Here is a 15,522-nt window from a genome sequence, read left to right on the forward strand (position 1 = left end):
TAGGAGTGACCATTGTTAGCAGTTCTCTCTACAGGAAATATCCTATGTAACCTTCTTTTTCTGAGATGACATATATCCCCTTCTAAACTAGAGCTGTTCTTTCCCCATAAAATACAATTAATGAACAAGTCTCTAGCCCAGACAAAACTTACTTCTTTGAAACACCTGTTCATTCAGTAAAAAGTATGTCAGTAAACTCTAAAGTAGGATGAAATTAAAATGAAACCAGTACTTTCAGTATAAATGTCCCTTATGATTTTTGTGAAGTTGCCTAAAACTTTGTAGCCTAGGCTTTTTGCCTGGAAATGAGAAAAGCGATACCTATCTGCCTAATTTGTAAGTGAAAAATGAAATGAATTCTCTCATCCATTCTTTCTTCTCTCATTCCTTTGAAATGAGGGGTGGTGGTTTCAAAGCATGGCCAAGGGGCATAGAGACTTCGCAGCCTATTCCATCTAAGGTGAAGGCTGGGGTTGGTGGTGTGTGTAGTTGCTCCCTCATGTGAATCACTGCTGTCTTTGTGCCTGATTCAGGGTCTTTCTAGGCTGTTTAAAAAGTAATCAGGGAGTCATCAGCTTCCAGTGGCGAAAGGACTCTTCTCTGGGTTATTGAAGAGCTGCCTGGTTGATATCCAGGCTTCCACGGGACTCTACTTAGAGTGGTTTTTGAAGATGTGAACAAGATGATGTTAGTTTTCTGAGGAGTTTAAAACACCTCAATGGTTTCTGTTGCACTTATGATAGGATTATAATCATTAACGGGCCTTATAAATTCCTACATAGCCTTGGCCCTCACTACCTACTTGTTAAACTTTATTTCACTACCCTTTCCCTTATGGTATGCTGTAGCTACACTGATGTTATTTCAGTTTCTAGAATATACCAGGGTCTTTCCCATTCAAGAGACTACCTCTGCTGGATACTCTGCCAGGAATGTTCTTTTCCCCTTCCTACATCAACTAACTCCATTTATCTTTTAGGACTCTGCTTAAGAGTCACTTATTTAGTGAAACCTTTCTTGTCCAGTAATCCAAATGAGTTCTTCCTGTTACATCCTTCTTTACGGCATTTATCACCATTTTTAAACAAATGCTTACATTCTCTATACGTACATACAACCAGATGGTAGTCTGGTATATACCCAGTGCCAGGCTGCTAGTAAGTGCTCAACATATATATTTGTGAATCAATATGTTTTATGGTTAATATGTATTAGAGATTGTAAACATTCATTGTCCCTAAAGTTTGTGTGTTTTGAGGCTGCATCCCACAGTAATCTGTTTTTTATTTAAAATCGGGATTGCATTTATGTTTATTTACTATAAACATAACAGAGTGAAGTTCATTTTTTTTAAATGGAAGAACAGTTAGGCCATCATGATTTCGTTAAATGCAATGATTACCGGAAGTCAAAAGGGAAATCATTTACGAAACATAAATAGGAAATGAATCTGCCAAGCCTTTATTATGTTTGTAATATTGGAGCTTTTGAGTGGTTTCATAGATAGGTTTTGAGGAAAATGTTTGATATGAAAACAATTGCCCTTTTAAAATTACAGCAAACAAGTATTTAATCCAAAGGGGGTTAATAAATTGCTCAAGGGAAAGGGGTTATAATTATATTTAATCACTATCATTAAAAATAGTCTTTATCAGGTTGAATGCTTTTAACTCAGTATTCTGAATACCTGGTAAACATCGGCCATTATTTTTCCTATGTTTACTTTGCCATAAAAATTGAGCAGAGTGCGAGGAACACGTTTTTATTTGCTAAGAGAAAAAAAGAGCATGCGGCTTCTGAAATCACCTGTAGGGCGAAGTAAACAGGAGAGGAAATATGCTTTATAATTGTTTAAAATTCACTGAAAAGATTGCTTTTCCATACCAAAGAGGACAAAAGGTTGTGAGAAGCACATGCCAGAAAACAAAGATCAATGGGACAATATGATTAATTTGAAGTTAAAGTAAGGAAGGTCCCTCATTTGTCACCCAGTGCCAATTTGCAGTAAACCTTAGCATTTCATCAAAGGGTTGCCTGTGAACTATTCCAAAGCAATCAGCTTTTCTGGAGCTGGAACCTCGGGCCTTCCTGAGTCCTCTTTGAGAGCACAACGTCCCCGCGATTAATCTTCTCTTCTGTCAACATGAATATTAAGTGATTTCCTCCCAAGTGCATTACTAAGTTGTCTTATTTAATGCTACTTTCTGAGGATAACGCCGCTTGACCCTCACACTGAGGGTGAGCAGATAGGATTGTCCTATGGACATGGTGTTCTCCTTCAATGTGAAATTATGCAGTCAGGTGGCTTTATGCCTAGCCAGAGATTATGACCTGAAAATATACTCAGAGAAAGAGAGTGAATGAAGTTTGTTAATTAGGGCATATATTTTAACTTATTCCAGGCTAGCTATTTTGATAACCATTTGGGTATATAGATCTTAATAACAAATATAAAAGTGTACGACAATTACATTACAAATTAAAATCCCGTGTAGTACAAATGAATGCATTCTCATTAAACAGGTAGTGTTAATATTTCATCTTTATTACCAGCACTAGGCCATTTATGGATTATAAATACAGATTTAAATTTAGATGTAGCATAAATATTCATGTATGTTCTATGTTTTTCCAAGTATTAGTATGTGATGTAATTGCATTTTCTGTTCTCCCCACCTGTGAAGGCTAACTTTAAATGTCACAGTATCATCCTAACTTATGTTCTCTCATCTTTTCTCTAAGGTCTGGTTTTAAAATCTGTCCCCTTCCACCTGTACAATAACTCTAGGACATGAAAGAAGCAGTTAGGAACAGACAACTTTTTATGTGTCTCGTTTCCTTGCAAAAATGTCTACTCACACAATTAGTCACATTCTGGAGAGGGCCTTTGTATTTATCTATTATATTTTGAACGGATCAAGCCATACTCTTCCCTAACACATTAGAGTGTTTATTAGTTCAGCTGGTTTGCCGACAGATGTTTCCTTTAGGATGGCAGAAGAACTAATACAGCCAGTTCAATTTAAAAAAATCGTGCCCTGGGTGAGTTCGTAGCTTTGTAATTCTGTCTAACTTTTAGAGTAACCCTTCCTAGAGAAAACATCACCTTTATTGTTTTTTGTTCCTTCTGGGATGTATATTAGTCACTGGCATGTTACCTATAAATAAATAAATGATGACTGAATGAATGCATGCAGTCCTTTGAAGAAATAATGTGATTTCAACATCAATGTCCCTAAAGGCAGAGTGAGATCATAGTGTAGCAACCTTTTCCTCCAAAGGAAGTATTCTTTCGTATTTAAAGTGTTACGTTTTTCTTTTTCCAGTCTTGAGAAGAAAGACTTAAAAATGTCAAACTGTACGCTCATTGCTTTCAATGAAATAGTTTCAGTTCTTATTTTTCTGTCGTATCACTTAAATTTTCATAACTGAAAATTTTGAATACAGCAAAACCTAGCTTATGAAAAATGGGCCGTAAGTAGAAGGGGAGAAGTCACTTTGCTTGTGGTCAGCAATAAATACGTACACATATACATAAAATGCAACTCTTTCCATGTTCGCATTGTAATGTATCTGTTCGCATTCTGTATCAGCATGATAGCCTGACGAACTAGGTTTATTATCAGTCATATCTTTCTTTCCTAATTTCACTTGAGAATATGTTTTTGGTCATCACTGCTCTGAAGGTACAGTATGTGGAATGCTGTGTAGAAATAGGAATACCTCAGATAAACACACTGAGGAATTTGAGTAATAAAAGAAATTGGGAGCATCAGTAAGATTTTAGAGTTCAGAGTAATGTTTCCTCCCCTCTTACCAAGGCTGGGCAGTGCATTGAGATGATTTGGGATTCCTGTGCATGTGTTTATTAAGAACTTGGAGGTGAAGGGGGAGGAGAGCTCTAAGACAGTCACTGTATCAGGGTTGGGCCTTACTCTGTTTCCTCTAATCAACGACCTCCGAGAAAGTACCCTTTTGTGTTTTCCTCATTTTATAGTAATATATACACCAAAATATGGTCGACATATTTACTGTTAGAGGGACACTTTAATTATGTACTATGATTTCTTTCTGGCACACTAATGGGACTTAAAATTACTGTTTTTTTCCTGAGATCAGGAAAAAAATGATAATAGCTGGAAAACAGTTTGAAAAGCTCAAGTACATTTTGTTATTTTGACATTTTATTTAAAAGGGTTCATTATTTTTATAATTTTCTTTTTTGACCATATCATAAGATGTACCATAGAAATTCTGTATTCTTTTCCCCTACACTGTGGTTCTTGTACCCAAGTCATTGTACTTTTTTGTGTCTCCTGCTTTGTCTTATGAACAGTCTTTAACTTCTTTGGGATTAAATTAGACTGGTTCATATACATAGCACCTAATTTAAATGTCTAAACGTGTCCAGGGGAAGGGAGATGTTTTAGCAAATATGGCAGAAAAACATCCCACAACAATTTGTGTTTTGGGTTTTTGTTGTTGTTCCTTAAAGCTTGCTTTTCTAAGTGATAGAGATTTTAAAAGGGAAAGGAAACAAGTAAAAATGGAGGGAAGACAAATTGTCTTCTCTTATCAAGCTGTATCTCACCAACCACCAATTATAAATTCTAATTTTAAATAATGTGGCACTTCGCATCACATATAACTTACTATCACTTACAGATACATCTATATGAAACGTTACTCATTTGCCTTAATTAAAACTATAGGTTTGGCATTTATAGAGAATTTTGAGCCTTCTTCTCTAATAAAAGAGCCCCAGGTTATGAGCTTTCAGTTTTGCCTTAAAGAGTTCAACAGAGTGATATTGACCAGTGCAAATTTTGTAAAGGACTGTGTAGGGGAATAAAATATATTTTCCTTCTACCCTTCTAAGTTCTTGGCTGAGGCTCCTGTAACAAAACAGATTAACAAAAGAAAAGCATATACATTTATTTAATGCATGTTTTACGTGACATGGAGACTTCATAAGGAAATGAAGACCCCAAGAAGCAGTTAAATCTAAGGGTCTTTATGGTAGGTTTGATGAAGAGTAGAAAGTCCTGGGAAAGGGTGATAGGACAGAGTATGAGGTAAGTGTAGTGAATTGAGGGAAACTTAGCAAGGCGTTTTCCTTGAGATTCCTCTTGGTGTCCCTTAATCTTCAGAGATAGAGATGCACCTTTCCTTCAGGCATAAGGAAGGTAACTTTCCCTCTGGTGGTCGGAAGACCTCCTTCAGGGGAAGGTCAGCAAGTCGTTGGTGCACCTGCCACTTCTCAAATTCCTTCAGCACAAAATATTCAATGTGTCAAAGTACCCTATATTGGAGTAGCATGTCCTTAACCCTATCAACAATTTAAAACTGATGATGCTGAAATTTTTAAGTAAGGGAGTTGAAATGGGGAGCTTCAGGATGCTACTGGAATAGCTCATTTAAACAAACCAGTACTCTGTCCTGATAAATGTACTGCCTCCTAAAATCTTGGGGGAAAAAAGCACAATAACACAGCACATTTGAAGTGTATATTCTTCTTGCCTTTTGAAAAATAGAGCACAGAATTTTCTATTATGTTTTGCTAATCTTGAGTACTATGGATATGAATCTGTATAAGCTATTTAAATTCTTGGATTTCTCATCTGTAAAACAGGGATAATAATACAAAGGTTGTACTGAGAATGAAATAAAATAATCTTTGTAAAGCACCTGGTACCTACCCAACAAAATATAACTATATTGATCATTGTTGTGATTATTGAATATTAGTATTATTGAAAATGAGTTAATATTTGTTAAACATATGCGTATGCCAGGATACTGTGCTAGGCACCAAAAATACTAAGTTAAATCTTGTAGAAGAAACAAGATCTAAATAAATAACTAAAATTCTAGGACCACAATTAATAAAAATAATTCCTGTACTCTTGTATACAATTTACCAGCAAGGCTGGCCAATTCTGGATTTAGTTCAACTGGGTGATTGCTGGGGTAGGGCTTGGCCCTGAGAGGTCATCGGTAAAAGGTTAGATAGGAAATGATTGGTATCAGGTGGGACGATGACCCTTCACCAACTGAATCTTCCAGTCTTATCTAGATTTTCCAGGTTTTGTTTTTTGTTTTTTCTTCAGAGTAGCATCTGTTCCTCTTGGTTCTTTTTATAGTATCTATGAATGTGAATATATTCTTTCATAAATCCATATACATGTATTCTTATGCATCCAGGGTTATTCTTATACCCTGTTGCATGAACAGGGTAGCCTTTGAGTTTATAGGTGGCTCAGCAGAGTACAGAATCATTCCTGCATGTTCTAGAATCTCTGCTCATTTCTACCTCTACATTCTCCTTGGGGCCAGGATCATGAAAGTTGAGTTTTTGCTTTATACATTTACAATTCTGAGTCAGTTATATGAGCTTCCTCGGCATTCAAGGAAACCCATGACATGTCTGCTTTAGATATTTTACTGCCCAGAAGAGAAAAAAGGTTTAATCAGTGTGTCGGGTCACAAGACTCTGAACTCCTTGACGTTGGGGCTCCCTCCCTCAAGCACAGTGCCTGACACATAGGATACAGGAAGTATGTCAGTCATTAGTAAAATTACTGATCTCATCAAGGTCACTAATTTCATAGGAGAGCCAACTAAAAGTACTTTATAAACTGTATTTTCTATAGATAAGACTGTAGTGTAGCCTCTGAAATCTATTCTTACAACTCAGTTTGCTTTTAATATTGAAAAGAACAATGCCTTTGAGAAAGTAGACACTGCTCTTTTGCCACCGAACAGTTAATGCACCTCCAAACTTATGTGAGAATTGACAATACAAAGACAACTTCCTTAGTTTTTATCCTACACCTGATACTTATGTTTTCATGGGACACTCTGTCTCAGGCACTCCTCTAGGTATATGACATGTATCAATCCATTTTCTTCCCCTAATATGGGGGAGGACATATTATCATCATGATTTAACCCCAAGTTACTAAGAAGGTTAATAAGTTGCCTGCACTTCCCCAACTCCTAAGTCTGGATCTCGAATATGAGTCCAGACTCCATGTTCTTCAACAGCCCTGCTGTCTTATATTTATTTATATGGTGACTTATAATTCAAAAAGTGCGGTTTGCATGTATGATCTCCTTTTATCTTTAACACGGTATATAGAAGCAGAAACAATTTTCAATCCACAATTCAGGCTAAGAACAGCAAGTGTGAGACTCAGCTGGGTCCAGAAGTGGTTGGTTTGATTCGCTGACTGGTTGTGTCACTCACTATCTTAGTGCGAAGACAGAGACATGGATCACCAACTCTCATTGCCCCCCAACTCCCCCAGTTTACTCGTTCTTATCAGTTTCTCAGAAGGTCCAATGATGTTGCCCTCTGACTTCTCAAACTGGGTTTCTCTAGTTATTTTGGATGCCACTCAGCCACCTCAAAGCCTCGTCTTCTTTATCTTATTCTAGTCAGAACTGAAGAAATAAATTCACTTTCTCTTATTTAATCCATTTGTTTATACTTTGTTATGCTTTATGAAGGCATTTTGACACTTTTCTGTTTCATAATGTGAGACCGATTTTTTAGACATTCTTCACTCCAAAATAGACTATGTTGTAGAGTTAATGGATTTCTTGGCTAATCTTTCAGGTTTTTCTAACAGCAAAAGGTTTTTTAAGGCCATTTCCTTATGTGGCCAAATTGAATATTGTAATAGTTCTCTTTACGATGCTTTGAAATTTGAAAAAAAACCCTTAAATTATCAAGACACATTGTGTAAGAAGAATGGCTATAAATTAATGAAACCAATTTTCATAAGTCTTCACATGAAAATCAATTCTACCCCAAAGTAGTTCAGTATGTTTGTCTTTATATGTCTTCATCCTTTATTTATTTACATTGTTTCTTAATTACTGTGTTTTCAGAATGATGTTTATTCCACAGGTAGTGCTGTCCACTCTGCTCACAGGGGAACATTTAAATTGTGACATTAATTATGAATTACCGTGGAACGTCCATGGGAGTGAAAGTCAATGCTAGCCAGGGGCTGTATTGTTTATATCACGTATGTTCTGGTGAATAAATTAGTGCACAGTTCTGAAATTCAGAAGCTTAGTTTAAGAATATGTTTGCTAACCAAAATTGGGTCTCAGTATGACTTTGCGATGATGAGATCTGATCCCATAGCTTTTGAGACCGTGCACTATGAAATAATATTTCCACCCCACCTTTGTTAACCTAAACAGAAGACAGATTGAATTGTAAAGCTCATTTGACAAATGAGCACATTTTGCTCTCTTCCTGTAGTTTTCTTCTCTTCGCTTTTGTGTCCAGTGTTTCTTCCCAAGCAGTGTTATGCAAATGAACCAATTAATGATAGATAAAATGGTCTTCCTACCTCGCAGAGTTTGTAACTGGAAGGGCAACACCGTAAGTCACGTACCTATTCAGGGGATTCTATAGGCCACTGTGAGGGTCTGATTAGCTTGACTGTGGAATACAATCGCAGAGGCATCTGCTCGGTTAATTTTGAGAGAAAATTTACCAGATGGAGACTGAAGATTTAAGTGATTAGAAGGTAGTAGATTGGAATACAAATTGGATTAAGAGAAATTAGATTGATATAAATCGAATTGAGTCACAACAGTTTGTGTTGTTTGTACCAAGGGGCAGTGGATTATGGGAGAAGCAGATGCTCCAATGAGATAGGAATTAATGTGGCTTTGACAGTCCATCTGCGAAGGTCTGAATATCGAGTACATCCCTAATCTCTCTCTCCATTTATCAATGCCATAATGTTAATTAGTACTTCATTCATTAAGTTACTTACAGAAGAAAAAATCTCACCCCTATCCCCTCTCTGCTTGAGAATTTGTTATTCTGCCAAGAACTGGAAAGCTCTCTTCAGCTGAGTGAGCTACAGTTGACTATAAGGGGAGACCCGTGTCCTTTTCCTCATGCATACAAGGCAAGCGTGCGGTGAGCTGGAAAAGCTTTGCTCATATATTTCTCTTCATAAATATATATTTATTTGAAGTCTTGCATTAATAACTAGGCACAATTCCACTTAAAAAGAGTGGCTATATTAATATAATTATATCCATTCTATGTTTTGTTTTTTTAAGATACTGGAGTTGTGTGTTTTGTTTAATGACTCAAGTATTTAACATTAATGTTGAATGTCAGTTTCCTACTTGAAGAGAAAAATGAGAAAAATTATGTTCCCATAATTCTGTGACTGTGTTTATACCGTGTGTGTGTGTGTGTGTGTGAGAGAGAGAGAGAGAGAGAGTGCTGTTTATATGCTAGTTGATGGAAAATGGCAGGTTGCTGATACTGTCATCAATTTTAGTATACAGTATTGGGACCTGATCATTAGAGAAAAAAGTTGAATGAAACAAAATTAAAAGAAACACAACATTCAAGGTGCCTATGCTTATATTGGGAACATGACCCTGTAAAATCCAAAGGTATTGATACAGGAGCCTCATTATTACACCATTGGCCACAGCAGTGAAATTCAGCATAAGGCAGTTCTGTCTTGGATCTCAGCCGAAGGAACTGAGCCAGTGGAGATCCAAAGGTGATCTCTCCTGTAAGGCAGCCCAAGAGTATGGAATCTAAGGACAGCCATGCAGAAGTGGCCCTGTGTATTAATAAAGATCAGGCAAATACAGCTTCTGGAGGCTAAAGTAATGAGATGGGCAAAAATGGAACATCGAATCCTATGATGCAAGAAGCATACCATTAAAGGTTGTGCCAAGTCATTCAGAAATAATCATAGTACGGGCAAACGTGGGCTGTCTGCCAGTGTGCAAGCAAGAAGAATTTCTATTTTTGTTATGTGGAGGAAGGCAGTGACTTGTGCAAAAGTGTATTAAGTGTTTTAAAATTTTTGGTTTAGCAGAGAGAATTCTATAGGCAATGAGTTCTTCAGGCAATGTTCTTAATGTAGGAATAAGATATATGATATATATTTATATATATCATGTACTTATATATGTATCACATATTTATATATATATATATATCTTATATGATATATTTATATCATCTGTAAATTGCCGCTCCTCCTCCTCCCCCATGCGGACCTGGGGCTTCTCCTACATCCTTCCCAGACTCCCATACTAGGATAGCTTTTGAAGACACTCTTAATTTTGGCTAAAGAATCTGATGCTCGTATCTTCTACTTCAAAAACAACCTGCCCTCTAGAAGCCAGGGTTGGGCCTGAGGTCTGTCTGAATCCAAAATCTATGCACTATCTGCTTAGGGTCTTATGTTTAAACACTGCATATGGCCTATATTTCTGTGTACTCATTGATACAAGCTGATCGTAACGGAAGAGTGTATCAAGCTAGATTCCAGCAAAACTTAGAAGCTAGTAGATAATCAAGCTAAGACATAAGCCTGCAAAATGTAAAGTGTAAAGCAGAATTCCTTGTTGTAGTAAAAAGGGATCCCTAAAATTTGTCTTTTGTTACTGTGAGAGTGATTAAACGCCACCTAAAAACAATTTAGTATTCAGGGGTCAGTCCCTTGTTCCTGTTTTGACACTTCAGTTTTCAGCCTAATTGTCAGTCATCTAATTGGGGGCCTTGTCTTCATTAAGAACCATCAGTATATCAAGGTGGTGCTCACTGAGCCTGGCAGAGGCAGACATTGTGCTCTTATTCATACCTTTGTTTCTGTGATGATCATTGGGTGTTTAATACCTTGTTGAGCCCCAACGAGGATAATTAAAGGAATTACTTACTTGTCAACTAATGACCAGATATACAGTCTCCTCAGTTTTTGATTGTCGAAAGACTTTAGACAGTGGGTATATTTTTGCTATGAATTGTGTTTCAGTGTTTGTGCATACTTGAGTTCAAATTCCATAAACCAGACATGTAGATACTGAGTCTAGTGAATGTGTGTCAAGTACATCAATGCTACTACATGGTTTCATGTTCTTTATTATTTGTTTTTGCTAATCATCTCACCAAAAATGTTCAGAAATTAATCTGAGACCCCTATTTTTTTTTTAAAGATTTTATTTATTTGACAGAGAGAGATACAGCGAGAGCAGGAACACAAGCAGGGGAAGTGGGAGAGGGAGAAGCAGGCTTCCGCCGAGCAGGGAGCCCGATGCAGGGCTCAATCCCAGGACCTTGGGATCATGACCTGAGCCAAAGGCAGACGCTTAATGACTGAGCCACCCAGGTGCCCCATCTGAGACCCCTATTTACTAGGTAATATTTCTGTGTTTTACATTTAAAGGTGATGGGTAGGGACACCTGGGTGGCTCATCGGTTAAGCGTCTGCCTTCAGCTCAGGTCATGATCCGAGGGTCCTGGGATCAAGTCCCGCATCAGGCTCCCTGCTCCGGGGGGGCCTGCTTCTCCCTCTGCCTTCTGCTCCCCCTGCTTGTGCTTGCGCTGTCTCGAGTTCTCTCCCTCTCTCTGATTGATAAATAAATAAATACATACATAAATAAATGTGATGGGCATTAAGGAGGACACATGATGTAATGAGCACTGGGTGTTATATGCAACTGACAAATCACTGAATTCTACCTCTGAAACTAATAATAGCCTGTATGTTAATTAATTGAATTTAAATAAAAGAAAATTTTTAAAAAATTTAAAAAAATAAAGGCACTCAAGAGCCAAATAGAAAAAAATCAGCCAGATTTTATCAATACCTGCATCATCATTTTTGGATTCATATAAAGCAGCTGTCCCTCTGGCTTGATTTCAGTATGGGCTAGTTTAGATAGCTATATCAGGTATAAGCTACCTCAGTGAGATGGGGGGTTCTGCATCCTGTAGAATCCTCTTTCCCCTGTAGTTGATGTATTTTTTTCAAATTTGCAGTGAATTCAGAAAATGGAGAAACATGGCCAACTTTTAATATAGTAAGTGATATTCTGGCACCTTTGACTATAAATCAGTGTTGCAAAGACATTATGGCAGCATGAGGAAATACTGTCCAAATAAATGCTGAGCCTTGGCACACTGGCTCAGAGTTTTATGCTTCATCATAAGACTCATGGGACAGTTTGCTTAATCCTGGCTGCAAAAGCTGGAGTTAAAGAAGTGCAATTTGTAATTCAGCTGGCTGAATAAATGGATTTCTACTGGCCAAGGGAATGAGAAGAATTTAGAACACACATGGAAGTTTGAGATTTACTTGGCTATCCTCCTTCTTTGTTTGTTTAAAAAAGTTACACCTAGCTCTCTAAAATCCTTATATATTTTTTCTGGCTACAGAGTGACAAGGAAGAGGAATAGCATATACTTAGAACAGATTAAACTATGAAGCTTTTGGAATAATGATAGTATGAAATCTAGTCTAGACAATGATGGAACTGAGAGAGGCGGATATAAAGTGAGAGAAAGAAGGAAGAATCCACAGGAATCTTTGCCAAATGACTGTGAAAGAAATTAGAGAGTTAATCCTTACAAGTGGAATTTCTATCATTAGGGACCTGAAGTAAGTGGACTTATGTCAGGAAGACGAGAGGGTTGAGGTATAGAACAAGGAGAGAAGTGAGGGATTTCTTTTGAGATTTATAGAATTTGAGATTATAATTGAACATTCATGGGGGCAACTGAACCAAGTTGAGAGCTTTCCTTACCTGGAGATTTGACTCTTGTGGTCATAGAAATGATACCTGTCACAGTGAGTGGAAATGGGGTCCCTGTGGTGAACATCGAAGAGAAGAGGAGATGTCTACGTGACACACCATAGGAGACATTAATGGAGTCAGAAATTATTAAGCTCAATTCAGGCTTCTAATTCAGTAGTTTACATATAACTCAAAGATTTTTTCTCCCATTTGTGATGGAGGTTTGTAATAAAACTAACTAATAACAATGTTGTGTAATTTTGTTAAACATCAATAAGTCGTTTTTGTATCCCTTAAAAAAAAAAAAAGCACTGTTATTATTGGCTCTTTTGAAAGTACCATCCCTACATGGAGGATTAAGCAAACATCATTATACTCTTTTACAATTAACATACTTTTCATTTTCTTTCAGATTTTCAGTTTCTGCTTGTTTATAAAATCCAACTTGTCAGAGTCTGATATATTGAGTGCTTGACGGTAAAAGCAACTTCCTACATTTAAAAAATAGCACCCACTTCTAAGCTATTGTTATTCTTGTCTTTCATAATTGCTATAACTCTATACATTCTTATTCCCCTGCCTGTCTGTGTTTTCTTTTCTGTTAGCATAATCCAGAATAATTCTGTGTGTTTCACTCCTTTTGCTTTATGAAAAGAAAGCATTGCATTTTGAGAGTGGCTAGATGGAGGATAATTCCATATCCACATGGTAATAACCTGGCAAAACCAGGGGATGATTGGTTTCATTTGATCCCTCATCTGATAAGGCTTCAAAAGTAAATGAACTGAGTGGGAAATAACATTTTTCGTGAGTTTTCTAGAAACTGCGAATGTTTTCTGAGAGACCAAAGGAATTGAGTCTCTGATTTACTTTAGTGAGACATAATTCAAGCAGAAAATGATCATTTTAAAACATATATAGCACTCCCATTTGCTGCTTTTCTCCATTAAGTAGAAAAACAAGCTCTTTTTTCTCTGCACACCAAATCTTTTAACTGAAAACTATACTCAGTATTTCTGTTGCAGCAATGATGTTATCTGGTGGTCATTTTGCTCTGAAACAAGACATCCCTTGAAAGGAAATTTAAAGTTTTATTAAATTACTCACTTTTTAAAGGCATCAACAGATATGGCAAATAAAGAAAAATGAAGACAAAGTAGGTCCCCAAATGAAAAGTATCCTGATAATTAAGGTAACTCATATTCTTTATCTACGAGACTAAAGCAACTCTGATTTTCAGTCTAAATTTAACCAACCATTTGTAGAGCCTTACAACAGATGTCATATCAAATTCATTATGGTTTACTAAATAAAACTGGAATTTTTTTTTAAAGAGATTACCTTAAGTTTATATTGATTTCTTTAATTCAGTGCAGTACATACAGTGAGGCACAAAATGCTGACCTGAAATTTTTCTACAATATCCTAACGATTTAGAAACATATTTCATTCCAAGCTTAAGAGCTATTCGCAGCAAATTAAACATGGCCTCTTTTTCAGCCTCTTCTGGATCAAAATTTTGTCCAGGGTGTTTTTAGTGGAATAAACACTTTAAAAGTGAATTTCAGTGTGTCTCCTGCAAATAACTGTGCAGAAATATGATGCTGTCGCTTCCATTCAGTTTGGTCACCTGTGAAAACCCATTCACCCTGAGTGTGACAGTGAAAGACAAAGTGATAAGTACAAGTTGTATTCAGCTACCTTTATAAACTGCCTTTACTCCCCAAGGTATAGGCTTCAGAAAAAGAATTCCAGCCTGCCATTGCACAACACAAAAAACTCCGAATATAATATGGCTGTTTCCACCACTCAAGAGAAAAATCTTTCTTTTCATCTTTGGGGTCACCATACTCATCATTGACTTGGGTCTTTTGTTGCAAGAGGTTTGGCCTTATTTTAAAGATACACAATTTCATAAAATTGTAATTTAGAGATTTCAAGGAAGAAATATTTTGCTTTAAAAGGAAGAAAATGATTTGGTTTTAACCACCCCTTTAAAGGACTGGTAAGTTAATTTCAAACAATATTCTGATAATATTCCTGTTACTGTCTTGTCATTTAAGTTAAGTCACATTATTGTGCCCTCACAAAATTTGTTTTGATATTCTCTTATTCTCTTTAAACTTATGATGGAAAACAACCCCAAAGTAGAAACTTCCCATGTATTCATCACACAATGGTTTTAAGATTTTTATTAAGAAAAGTAATCGATATTGATATAATCTATTTCAAGAAAATATTTAAGAGGGACACAGAGAATTATTAAGCACCAATATTTGATTAAATTTCAAGGACTAGAATCTACAAATAATTTCTTTAGCATGCCTAGACAGTAATGTCTGGTACTAGAATTCCACATATCCAATTTGTCATGAACTGCAGTGGAAGCATTCTTAAGCTGTTACAGAGTTTTTTGATCAAAATCTAGCTACTTATAGCTCCATTAACAGAGTAAAAAAAAAAAGGAATATAGTTATTCATGCATTTATATCAGATATTGATTGAGCACCTCATATTTTCATCTTTAGAACATAATGCAGTATGGGGCAAATCTGAGTGCCAAATCATTGAAAACATGGATCCTTCAGGGAAACGTAGGTAGGGTATATCATTCAGAATGACATTTAATTGGTAGGGAGGAACAAGCAGTCGTAGAAAATCACAGTACAGAGATAGAGGCTGTATTTTGAATGACATACTTTTGCATAAAAAAGACTATTTTGTGGATGGGAGTCCTTTTTTTATAGGGCCGCAGATTCCTTTGAGTATAGTGATAGAGGTTATCCTATTAAAGTAATTACACTTTATACTAACATTAATGGAGTAAACATTTACTGAGTACTTACTTTGTGCTCAGCACAGAGAAAGAACTCCTTCAGCCTTCACAGCCATGTTATTAGGTTGGCACTGCTACATTTTATAGATAAGGAAAACAAGATG

At 36.5% G+C, this 15,522-nt stretch overlaps 1 protein-coding gene across 2 annotated transcripts in view; it reads left to right on the forward strand.

Annotated features, from left to right (window-relative positions):
• The window catches only part of ROBO2 (roundabout guidance receptor 2), a 1,281,409-nt gene that overhangs the window by 733,742 nt on the left and 532,145 nt on the right, over positions 1 to 15,522 (forward strand). The gene's annotated exons all lie outside the window — the stretch shown is intronic.

The sequence above is a fragment of the Neomonachus schauinslandi genome, chromosome 1 (assembly GCF_002201575.2).
Source record: "Neomonachus schauinslandi chromosome 1, ASM220157v2, whole genome shotgun sequence".
Lineage (NCBI taxonomy): Eukaryota > Metazoa > Chordata > Mammalia > Carnivora > Phocidae > Neomonachus > Neomonachus schauinslandi.